Source organism: Contarinia nasturtii, unplaced genomic scaffold (genome assembly GCF_009176525.2).
Source record: "Contarinia nasturtii isolate CC-2019 unplaced genomic scaffold, AAFC_CNas_1.1 Cnas_scaffold_745, whole genome shotgun sequence".
Classification (NCBI taxonomy): domain Eukaryota; kingdom Metazoa; phylum Arthropoda; class Insecta; order Diptera; family Cecidomyiidae; genus Contarinia; species Contarinia nasturtii.
The window spans coordinates 2,236,536-2,248,832 of record NW_022198093.1 but is presented as its reverse complement, the minus strand read 5'-3'; the positions used below and the strand labels follow the sequence as shown (position 1 = coordinate 2,248,832).

The following is a 12,297-nucleotide window of genomic DNA, read 5'->3' as shown; positions in this document are numbered from 1 at the left end:
ATATGCTTTTTCCCGCTATTGCCCTTCGACGTTTTTATCATTCGAATCTGAAATTGTCTTGGTTTGTTAGTACACAACCAAAACAATCGTTGTAGATTAATCAAGCGAACAAGTGAATTCAACTGTGAGCAGACAAGCTTATTAAATGACAAGTGTATTTATCAGCTTCGCATATAATACACCTTTAGTCGCAATGTCTCCAGGCGTATTTATTCTAATGAGATTAGACTACAATTACGGAAAACCAGCAGACACGAAGTTCCTATGCAAGAGAGAGAGAGTGGGTGAGATAAAGGCAGGGACAGAGCGGAATGAAGTGAGAAAAATGTACGAACATTAGTTTGTTATTGGCAGAGAAACGTCTTAATCTGTGCGTATACACCAAGGCTGTCGATTTTCCCTGATTATTGTGCAAACAAAAATCACCAAGCTGGAAATGGTTTATTTTCTCTTCAATTACAGCAAAGGTGTGGAAACAACAAGAGATTACAAAATGAAAATTTGAAATTAACAAAGAAAACATGTAAAAACAGCACGAAACCGAAATGAAATCATATATTAAAAGAAACGAACGAACATTTTCGTGTTTTACGCTTTTAATAGTTAAACTTCCATGTTCATTGTGACTTGAAAACATTTTAACTCATTGAATATATTATTTCGATTCAAATGCCACAATACACAGTGCCTTTTTAATCAACTGCTTAGTGACACGTTATATTTTCTTTTCTGCATTCGAAACAAATAACAATCGATTCTCGTTGTGCCATAAAGTGTTTTCAATACTAAAGTATTACTTTTCCGCACACACCTAGTGTGAAAGGGGAAAGTATTGCAATAGGTCAAAATTTACGAAACCTCAAAAACATGTTTTCTGGACGTTTCTGAGGTCAGAGAACCCGAATCAGGCCGTTTTGAGCATGGTTGTTGTGGGTCGCTTCCACGTCGTACGTCGTACGTCGTACGTCGTACGTCGTACGTCGTACGTCGTACGTCGTACGTCGTACGTTGTCCGCCGTACGCAAAATTTGTCCATCGATTTTCTCACCACCCAGAAAAGTTATTCGAAATCTGACTTCGCGGGATGATTGGGGGTCCCCAGGAATAGAAATCATCAGATTTTGAGCGACTTTGGTTAATGGAAAAAAATTCCATGCCTGGAGTGATACCTATGAAAAAGAGTCCAATTTTCGTCCAAAAGTCATACTTAATGTAGACTTAAACACTCAAAAATATGTATTGGGGGGTTTTTTGGCACGAGAAAACCGAATCCGACGTTAGTTTTGAGATACAATCAATTTTTAATACAGTTTCCTTGAAAAAATCACAAAAAATTTGGATTTTTGTATGGGAGCCATGCCTGTATGCTACCTTAATGACGTGAAACTTTACACAGACTATTTTTTACACAAAAGTATAACATTCTGAAAGTTTGAAGAGATTTCGATCAAAGTTAGGGGTACCTTCCATACAAAATTTTAAATTTTTGGCTCAAAAACGAATATTTTGTATGGGAGGTACCCTTAATTTTGGTTGAAATTTCTCCAAACCCTACGAATGTTATTTTTTTGTGAAAAAATAACCTGTGCAAAGTTTCACACCATTAATATAGCATACAGACATGGCTCCCATACAAAGATCCAAATTTTTTGTGACTTTAGTTATGGAAAGTGTTTCAAAAATAATTTTTATGGCAAAATTAACGTCAGACATATTTTTTATAGTATTTTGTTAGAAAATAGAATACTTTCAAATGTCGTACAAATGGGTTCATCATGAAAGTGTGAAAAATCTTTTCTCGGGTACTTCTGCTATTAAATTAAAAAATATTTCGTTGTTAATATTTACGCCGCTTGAAAGACTTGAAGAATCGAGCAAATATTATTTTGAACTTTCTTAATAAAATACGCAACTACCACAGTGCGGAAAAGTTCGTCTTACTCCCGTAAGACTTTTTATTTGATGTTGCATTTCTCACTTGGGCTATTAGTGTGTTATTCATGTTCATTGCCTTTATTCAAAATTGTTGCCATTGTGTTCTGTCACAACACACACACAAAATACAACTACTTCCGTTCAAACTCTCCTCTGCCGTTTATATTTTATTCAGCGTGGCAGTGCGAGAGGATATAGAAAATGTTTGTCATTTTTGATTGATCAACATATTCGATGTTGTACTTTGGTGACACCATGACAATGCTGATTCTGTCTATTCTTTATGTCACATTTTATTATATATGTTGTCGTTGTTGTTGTCTTGTCATTTTTCATTTTAGCATAAAACTTTTGAAGAAGCTACTCTCTGTCTCGTTGATTTTATGACTTTTTCCAAAGCTCAACTGTTCGTTTCCTCCAATTAGCGACGCATAAGCAACAACAACAGCTGCAAAAAAAGCACGACATTCTTCTTTGTGAATCCTAGCAACGACAGGGCCAACGAATAAGAACAGACAAAATGAGAGCAATCTACATAGTAGAAACCAAAAATAATAAATTGCGGTGATAAATTGGGTCAACGTTTCATTTATCAAGCCTGATTGTGTGCACACTATAATATCAGGTTCTATGAACTTGCATCGCACCAAAGAATTGCATAAAATGAGCAGCAGCAGCACAAGGACGGGATTAAACGGGCAAAAGTTTACTAATTGTATGTAGAATTCAAGTTGGCACACTCATTTAAAAAGACTTAATTAAAAAAATGTGAATAGCGAGAAGGGTGGAGAAGAATTCTATTCGGAAGCCAGCGAAAATCGAAACATGGTGCAGAAGATAATATCTTCACCTTAGCCGTATTTCTCCTTTTTTCGTATTCATTTGAAAAAGCGAAACGTGCAATTAGACCGCATTCTTGACGTTCAGTTGATGTTATTTTAACAAATCATATTCGTGCATGTGTGGGTGCTGTTGTGTCACTGTTTTTCTGCTTAATGTGAAACGAAAGTGTTTCGATATATTTCTTTTTTATATCGATTTCTTCATGATGTTCATAGTTCGAAGCCAAAAGAAATTATACCGCACCTGAAAGGCTTAAATAAATGAAATGTTTAAATATTCACACTTGATATATTTCGATCGCTGTAGATTTGGTAAGCTAAATTTGGTTCTTTCTTTCTCATATTTCACATATTCGATTTGCTGTAATCAAGTTGTTCAATTTTTAAACGATCCATTTATTTTTACTCAGAAAATCACAATTGGTTTTACACGGCCTGGTCTTAAGTTATTTTGCGCTGCGTAATCAATATGTAAGATTTTTTACATACCAAACGGAAGTCTCATTTGAAATATCCGATTTTACGGATATTCTAAACCGAAAAAAAACATTCCGCCCGAATTTTAAACCGATTTCTGGGTTCAAAATATCCACAATTTTCTGTGAATAGATTAACGGGAGAGTAAAAAACAGAAGTTTTAAAGGAAATAAATGCAATTTTTTAATTCAATAATAATTATATGCAAATTAGTATCGGTTAGTATATATATTTTTTCGTGTTTTTTTTTTTCAATTCTTAATATACATTTGTACATTCAAAACGTTGCTGGAATATATCTCTCTTTACTGTCATTCCATATACTGAAACAGCTTTCCGAGTACTATCAATATCTTTCGATCTGTGAAAAGAGCATGACACGTTGTAATCAATAAGCAAAGTTTGTTGCGTTGAATTACGGCTTAGTTCGATGAGAGTGACTAGAGCAAGAAAGAGAGAGAGAAGAAAAAGAAAATGAGTAATTTTCTGATCCACTGGTACCTAATGACATGCACGCATCTCGAATCAACGCATCCATTTGAGTTGATAACTCATTACATCTGTTTCTTAATTCTGAAAATGGCTCTAATTTAAAGCTCAATGTAAATATGCATATATCGTAATGAAACCACTGACAATTTTCAGCTCAAAAACTTTACCATTCGCATTTCATTGCTCTTTTCAACGGTGTGAGCGCAAAATTTGTCTAGAGTTTACATTTTTTTTCAGGAGATTCGCTGTTCTTTACAATTTTCATGAGCCAAGCTGAATACAGCAGCTACATTAGCAATTAAAATGAGCAACCTAGAATTTGAATTGAAAAGATACACATATATCGCGTGAGCTCGTTTTTTTTCTCTTGTTCTCTCGTATGCGACACACAAGCTGATTTTATATACGCTCGTTTGAATTAAATGCTGATGAGAGCAAGAACGTGTGAGAAGGTCGAGCATCAAATTATGAATTTTAAAATGAGAGTAATTAAAATGCGACATTTCAAATCAATGTGAATGAAAATGGAAACAAAGAAGTCACAAATGAACAAAAACAGAGAGATATGGAAACAACATTTAAATGAACGAATGTTGAAAGGAGAAGAAGAAGATACTTTTTGTGCAAAAAAAAAGTTTCAATTTTCTATGAGCACACTTGGGTAACAAATGCAATTTTGGTTTCTTTAATGTGTGTATAATTCAAACTTTGACAAATGCATTTACGGAACAAACCTTGACATTTTCTTCGCACAAGAAAAATGGCTACAAAGTTCGACGCACGACAAAGACGACACCGACTCCGAAAAATTGAGATTCAACTTTATACCTTGGTCAAATATTTGCTTAAACTTATTATCTGCTTGGGAACCAGTTTCAGTTGCAGATTTGCTTCTTGTTCCCTTTGTTTTGGTTTAAGATTTCATTTGATGGAAAAAATACTTGCATGCATAGTTGAAATCGTGCCGTTGAAGTGTCGAGAATGAATTGATTGTGGTGTATATAGGTGTGGTGATGGGTAATCCTTTGAGCTCCTTGATGCGTGCACGCATTTATTAAAATCCATCTAATATATGCGAGGAAATGAATATGTGACTGTGAAGAACGATAATAATGCGACCCAGTTGTGTTTGTACTGGGTGCAATTTGTATTTAATGGCTGGAATATCCAGGTTCATGGGAGAATAATCAATAAATGTAACAAAGTTTAGCTGAATTCGTCGAAAGGATGCCGTGCATTGGCAGGCTACAACTGCAACGTATTGATGTCTCGAAAAACATTCTCGAAGTGGGGTCTGTACAACAACATTCGTGAAATGCAATAGAAAACTCAAATTAATGAAAGCAACGTTAAAATAGACAAAGTAATCAAATGTTGCAATCGTCCCATTGCATAAGCAAAACACACACACGCTGAAGCATGATACAGCGTGTGCTCATATGGTGATTTAAAAAGACAGAACCGGGTTCTGAGAGAGAGAGATCCATACATGCGTGTTACACTTATGCCAACCACATGGTAGCGCTCTACCGACTGTTGGATTGTCGAATGGTTTGCAGTGTGTCATGCAAAATGACATTCATCGAGGTTTTAATAATGAATATCTTTTAGCACACATGGGTGTTATTTTGAATTTACTAGCATGTTTGACGTCATGTCTTGCTATCATCATTATACTCTTATAAAACATGGAAATGCTTTTATTAAGCTAACTCCTTCCCCCTTCTTCCCCTCCACACATATACTGAGCATTCACTAAACATTTGTACTATCTGGTAGTGATGGTGATGGTGCCAAAGCTGAAATATGCACTCCAGCAATAAGGCATGACAGCACAAACATGAACGTTAGACATTGAATATTTAAAGTAAAACCCCAGAAGATAAAGTGGCAACTGAAAAACATTTTATAGTTAAATTTGTGAGAACAGCTTAAATGTCTATGTTGTTCGATGGCGAAACGAAGCGCGGCGACATTAAATCAATTCCAAAAAGCCAAAAGACGTGGATTCACCGAATCTACACCCACTCTGCACACATTTTACACACATTGGATAGTGAGTGTGTCTGCTTGGCACTTACACTATCACAGATTTAGCGGCAAACTCAACTGTTCGCGTAATCAGTTTAAATAAGACATGCAATTTTGCCGGCTTCCCATCATTTTCTCTCTCTCTCCCCCGCAACTTGTGAATTTAATCCTCTTCTGTAGTTTTCGAACACACACACTCCATTTCATTATCGTGCGTAACATTTGTTCTTGTTATGCAAATGCATTTCCTTCGTGTGCAATGTTGGTGCATCTACAAAAGAGTGAGAAAGTGAAAGAGAGACCGAGGGCAAGAAATATCGTGCACATTCCAGAAATGAGGTTTTACCAAAATTCCTTCCATTTAATTAAGCTTTCGATTTTGAAAATTTAATTGTTGGCCTGGTTTTTCGTGAACTTATCCTCATAATACACTGGCGCCATTTTGCAATAGGCACTCTTACACTCTACACCCATTACTGAAACTACTTTGCTTTTGATTTTTCGGTAATTCTCCACTCTATCCCTCATCACTAATTAGACACCGTCTATTTTCTATAGAATATAAAATTAACGCTCTCTTTTTTTTGCGTTCAAAAGACATGAACCAAAAATGGAAAGTACCTAGTTACGGATGGGCAAATCAAAACTCCCCATTCGCCAGGGCAAATAAAACACATTGAAGTTTATGGAGCGCAAATTACCACTCTTCCGAGAGAGAGAGAGAGAGAGAGAGAGAGAGAGAGAGAAAGGGAGACGAAAAGTGGAAGAAAGAGCAACATGCGATTTTGGTTGGGCGTATGAATGTGAAATGAAAGAAGAAGAAAAAAATACACTGCATATCATATAGTAAATCTGATTTTCACATTTATGAATCAGCATCCTCACGATATACAGCAAAAGCGAGAGACACACCGAGAGGAAGAGATGGATGATGTATAGAAAATAATGGTGCAGCATTGCATGATTTAAATTTTGTACCCGGGCATATTCAACAGATGCATCACAAATGGAAAGAATGGCTCACATCAAAAAAACCCTCTCTCCATCCGCACAGATTTGCATTGAAACTTGAATGAACCAAATAATCGCACAACATTTACCACGAACTCGTTTTTTTCCCTAAATTTTAGATGAACCAACTCGAACATTCAAATTGGCCGGTCAGTTTACTTGAACATTTACACAGAACCCGCTCAATGTAAATAAATTCGCTTTTCAAGCGGATTTTTCGTTGACTCCATTTCGTTTCAATTTTTATTTGTCACGTTTTTTGTCGCGGTTGTTAGTTTGCTTTTCATTTTTATCTGTTTTAATTTTGTATTCAAAAGCCGCTTATTCTAGCCGAAACAATTGATATTAAACATGACGAAATCATACAATTTTCATCAATATATATGAACAAATCGAGGCGGTCTATATAAAAGTGGCAACAACTGAACTTTTTAACAGAACATCAATTGAAGAGAGAAAGATAGAGAGGAAAAAAATCGAAAATGAATTACATTCGAAATGAAATGGATGAGTTCATGAGGTTCATGCGAATGATTCATTTATTTTGATTTAACTTTGATTACGAGCAAATTCAACGGCGTGAACTGAAAGAGAGGATCAAACAAGAAAATAAGAGGATCGAAGTTGTATATTCATTGGCGTGATAAAACCAGTCATTTACGCTCATTTTTAGTCGTCTTTCTTCCTCACTCTCTCTAGATCTCTCTCACTCACTGTTTCGCTCGTGTTTCTTTCCCTATCACTCTCGTTTTATATTTATTGCAGTCATTTCACACACTTTTTGGACGCTCTTTGGACGACTCTGTGTTTGGTCGTTTGCGTTTCATTTTCCATTCATAACCATTTTTTATGCACATTGCTTTATTTCGGTGCGGAAAAGCTGGGTCAGTTTTTTTTCATCATTGTTATTGTGTAAAGTTTAAGAAAAAAGACGCGTTGAAGCGTCTTGGAATTTGAAATATGTTCGGTGTCGCACATGTGAATGCCATGTCATCGCCAACAAAATATATAAATTATTCAATGTACAACATAACACACACTCACACACACACTGGCGCTCTCACACACAAAAACTAACATAAAAATGACGAAAACGAACCAAAAAGGTTTGTAGTGTGCATCGAATGTGTTCCGACGATGCGATGGTTAGTTTTGTCTGTTCTCGTGTCCGTTTCAATCAATTATATCGTCCAGTTCCAATCATTTATCATTTTCATAAAATGTATTTTCTTATTATATGTTCGGTTGGATGCACATTGAAACCCGTTTCACTCTCTCTCTCTCTCATCGTGGAAAAGTCTTAACAGCAAATGAAAATCCCATGGTCACCGAACGGGGAGTTTCACAACACGATGACTTTCGAAAACAAATCGTTTGTTTCCTGCTCGCTATTTTCTTTTTTTTTTCTCTTATTCCTCTTTCTCTAACTTTCTCTTATTCACCCACCCATTCACCACCCTGAGAATATTGGAAATATGTTTTGATTTGTGTTTAATCCAAAAATATATTCTGTCGCCCTGGAAAAAGAGCGAAAAAAAAACATGCTAAAATCAATAATAAAAATGTTGTTAAAGCGAACAACTTTATAATTGGAATTTTACGGTGTCTACCGAAATGAAATTATGTTGTCCTCTGCTGCTGCTTATTTTTCCTTGTTGGACGACGATTGAATACTAGAATCGCACTCCAAAAAGCCGTTATGTTTTCAGTTTGAATATATTTACGCATGCGTGGTGCAATGAAGCATTCCCCTTAAATCGCAGCAATGTGCATTCGCTTGAACTTTCACCACTGGTTACACTGTCGCGTTTCGTCAGTTTTTCATCGACTTCTATACTAACTGGACGCTTTTTGGCGTATCAACCAGATTTATTCAAATCTATCGCTTGCACTGATTGCCGATTTGTCTGCAAAAAACCTCAGTGTTTCCAAATCGTTTGATCCAGTGAAACGACTTTGATCTCATTTCATTCAGCAAACAAAAGACGAAAAAAATCCCAAAATTTACTTAAGTGTGCATACTGTTTGGAAATCACGTAAATAAAATCATTGTAAACTGATTGTGTAAATGATTCAGCGACACGAAACGAGAATATTTTAAGTTGAAGACTTGAAAAAAGCCAGTGAATGAAATATACTTTGATCATTTCGGAGTTGAAAAAAAAGCCAATATAAAATATTTAACGTATTCAAGTGAATGGAAAATCAAGTGATTGGGTGTTAGAGTAAATTCGACGGCAAATGCATGCAAATATTATTTTCGGATTTGCAATTGTAATAGGTTTCGTAAATATTGTCGCGTAGTTTAAGTTTAACAAACAAAATCAATATTCCATTCAAAAGATAATAAAATAATTGTATTTGGCTTCTAAAACTGATATGAAGCAAAAACAAAAGCCACTCGGTGCAGAATTGAGTGTGTCTATGTCACATCGAGCATAAAATAACAGTATAGCTGCATCAAAAGTCAGCATCAAACGGATAAAAAGTGTTGTTGTTGTTTTTTGCGACTCAAAACTTACAAACTGGATTAGGTGAAACGTATTTTGGTTTGCGGAATATAAAGTTAGTACTGCATGTATACTTTTATTGATATTTTTTTCAATTTTTTCTACACCGTACGAACGTAAAAGAAAAGAATTGATTGTCGATAATAATTTGCAATAAATGTTGTTGTGTCGTGGTTTCCGGTTGTGAAAGTATTTATTCGATGAAATTTATGTTTCGGGGGGTATGAGATGGAAAAAATCGCTTAGGTTGAACAATTACTAAAAACAAAAGAAAGTTGTTTTACGCGTTCGAGCAACATCTGTAATATTGGCAATAGTGAGGACGAAAAAAAACGACGAAAACACGCATTATAACTCATACGTAATAAATTTGTGCTGTTTGTTGAATTACCGTCAATCGGGGTTGTGGTACCGTTCACAACAGTTTAATGCTAATCTCCACGAACTTAAACAAAATCTCACTGTCACGCATTATTTCGCCATCTAAGTTCAATGCGACTGTTTGAACATGTGTGTGTGTACGTGTTTATACTTTGTCGAAAAGTTTCATCAATTGGTTTATTCGAAACCTATTGAACCGACCTCTGAATCTCAAACAATTGTGAGTAGAATTGAATGGAAAAGGAGGATGAGGTGGTGGGGGATTAAAATCGGTTTGTTTTGTTTGCCTTGCCCGTTGAATGGGAAACATATCAAAGGCAACAAAATGAAATGTGAACGCATTGAAGCAAAGCAAGTCAAACCATTTATTGAGTGCTGCTGACAACAGTCACCTCTTTCGGCTTTCTCTATCTCTCTGCTACGATCGAATCGAAAACAAACATCATTACACGCACTCCAAAACAATGGTATACACACACGCGTGCCGAATGCCAAAAACTTGTCTCAAACAAGGTGTGTATGTCTTCTCATTAATGTTTCATTTGCGACATGCTGAAAATTCTAAACAGCATCGATGGTATCGTCGCCATTTGTCGTCTCTTTCGATTTAAATCTTGGCCAGGATATTCACAGCGAGATACAAATAGAAACACACGCGTGCACACACAATCGCAATGAGTGATATTGTGAATTGGACCTGTTAATGGCGTGAGAATGGCATAGAGATATAGAGGAAAATGAAGCGAATACCAATGGTATAGAGAAAAATGAAAAATTACACATAAAATCAAATCAAACGCACTGAATGCAAATGACGCTTCAATGCTCAATAAATTGAACACAGAGAGATTATGCTCATTGCATTATCGTGTGTGTGTGTATATATCATGGCTTATTGCTTTTTCGCCATTCTTACCTGCACACAAAAGGGTTATATAGTTTTGAAAACGAACTAAACCATTTATATCCATGATCGCACTCGTACAACGAACAGATATCTATTGTATGCAAACAACAGTTTTCTGCTCCAATTCAAAACAATCGAAATGTATTTTTGGCAATACCGCTGCAGTTGTCGCAAATATTTATGGAGAGATTTTTGCGAATTGGTAAATTTTGCGTTCGACACAGGCGAACGCATACTACAACAACATTGAAATGTGATCGACAATCAAAAGAAACTTCCAACCGTATCATGGAATATTTAATTACCTATTCAGGAAATGAAAGTTTTCCTTTCTTTCATTCGGTTGTACACACTTTTTTGTTCTCTTTAATTTCCATACTTTAAACGTATCCAAAGTTCTACAAACTGCGATTCGAATTCAAAAATGGCGATCCATTTAAAACGATTATTCCATAATAACCAAAGCAACATTACAAGTGCCGCTTGCTCGTTTGTGTACTGATTGTTTTTAAGGTAGCCATTTCGTATGAATATCATTTTCTTTCTATCACTCTCATTCCGTCTTCACTTTGTCTCTCTCATTGTGCTTGAAATCTTGACGACCTGAATCTGAAACAATTTACCTAAAACAAAACCGGATATTAAAGGACCTGAATATTCTTGCGAAATCTGAATTGTTCCCGACTATTATAATAATCGCTTTATTATTTTGAACATTGAATATAACGGCCATTTAGTTTCGGCATTCATATTGGGGGCGACCTTGTTGATTATAATCGAAGAGTTGCTACCATAGTTTCGTTTGCTTCGTACTTTTTTGCTTTCTTTACGCTCCATTGAATAAAAATATTACTATGAAAAATATGTGTGTATATTATGAAGCAGCACAAAAATACACACGGTTTAATGTACATATTTCAAGCATAAATGTCCAAGAGTGAGCAACAGACGGAGACATCAAGAGAGATTGAGCGAAAAAGGGAAAGATGATAGCAAAAGCGAGAGATTCGAATAAAGCGAGATGACGCTCGAATGGTAAAAATAGCAAAACAGGTATAATAAAAGGACATATTTGATGGTATTTTTTGTTATGAATGTTTGTGCTACTAGATTCAATTTACGCTATTTTCATTCTAGTTCATTATACAAAAGGAGCAATAAAAAAAGAGCACAACGGCAACATCAATACTTCTATAAATGAGGACACCCTTTTTTTCATTACAATATTTTTTTATTATTATTTTCGTTTGTGAAGAAAGAAGAGATATTTTATCATTTGTTATTTGGTTTTTCGTTGTATTTGTCTTTGTGCAAAGCAGATACGATCGATTTTCATAATAACTTTCTATTACCTTCCATTTGTCTCTGTTTCATTTTTATGTCATCCTTTTGGTAAAAAAAATATTTGGCAACCTCATAGAATTTCATTTTGCAAAATGAGAAAAGTGTTGAGAATTTAGATTTACATCGGATGCAAAATATCTGCAATATGGAATATAGCCGAATGAATAGTATCCATAAAAGTGTTCGATCAAAGGTAGCATTCGCGATTACGATTCACAATAGAAATATAAATTCGATACATTTATTGCTTGCGCTGCAAATCGCCATCGTTTAGCGTTCTACTTTGATATGTTAATAGCTGGCACTTTTTTGCCTCTCACTCTGGAACAGTAATGTGCGAGCTACATTTTACAGGGGGGGGGGGGGG

The 12,297-nt window shown here is 35.5% G+C and overlaps 1 protein-coding gene across 1 annotated transcript in view; it reads left to right on the top strand.

The window, feature by feature from the left end:
* The first annotated feature begins 8,622 nt into the window (after positions 1-8,622).
* LOC116341637 overlaps positions 8,623-12,297 on the top strand; it is a 30,780-nt gene continuing 27,105 nt past the window's right edge. Inside the window, exon 1 of the mRNA XM_031768816.1 lies at positions 8,623-9,353. The gene's annotated coding sequence lies outside the window, so the exon portion shown is untranslated. The remainder of the gene's footprint in view (positions 9,354-12,297) is intronic.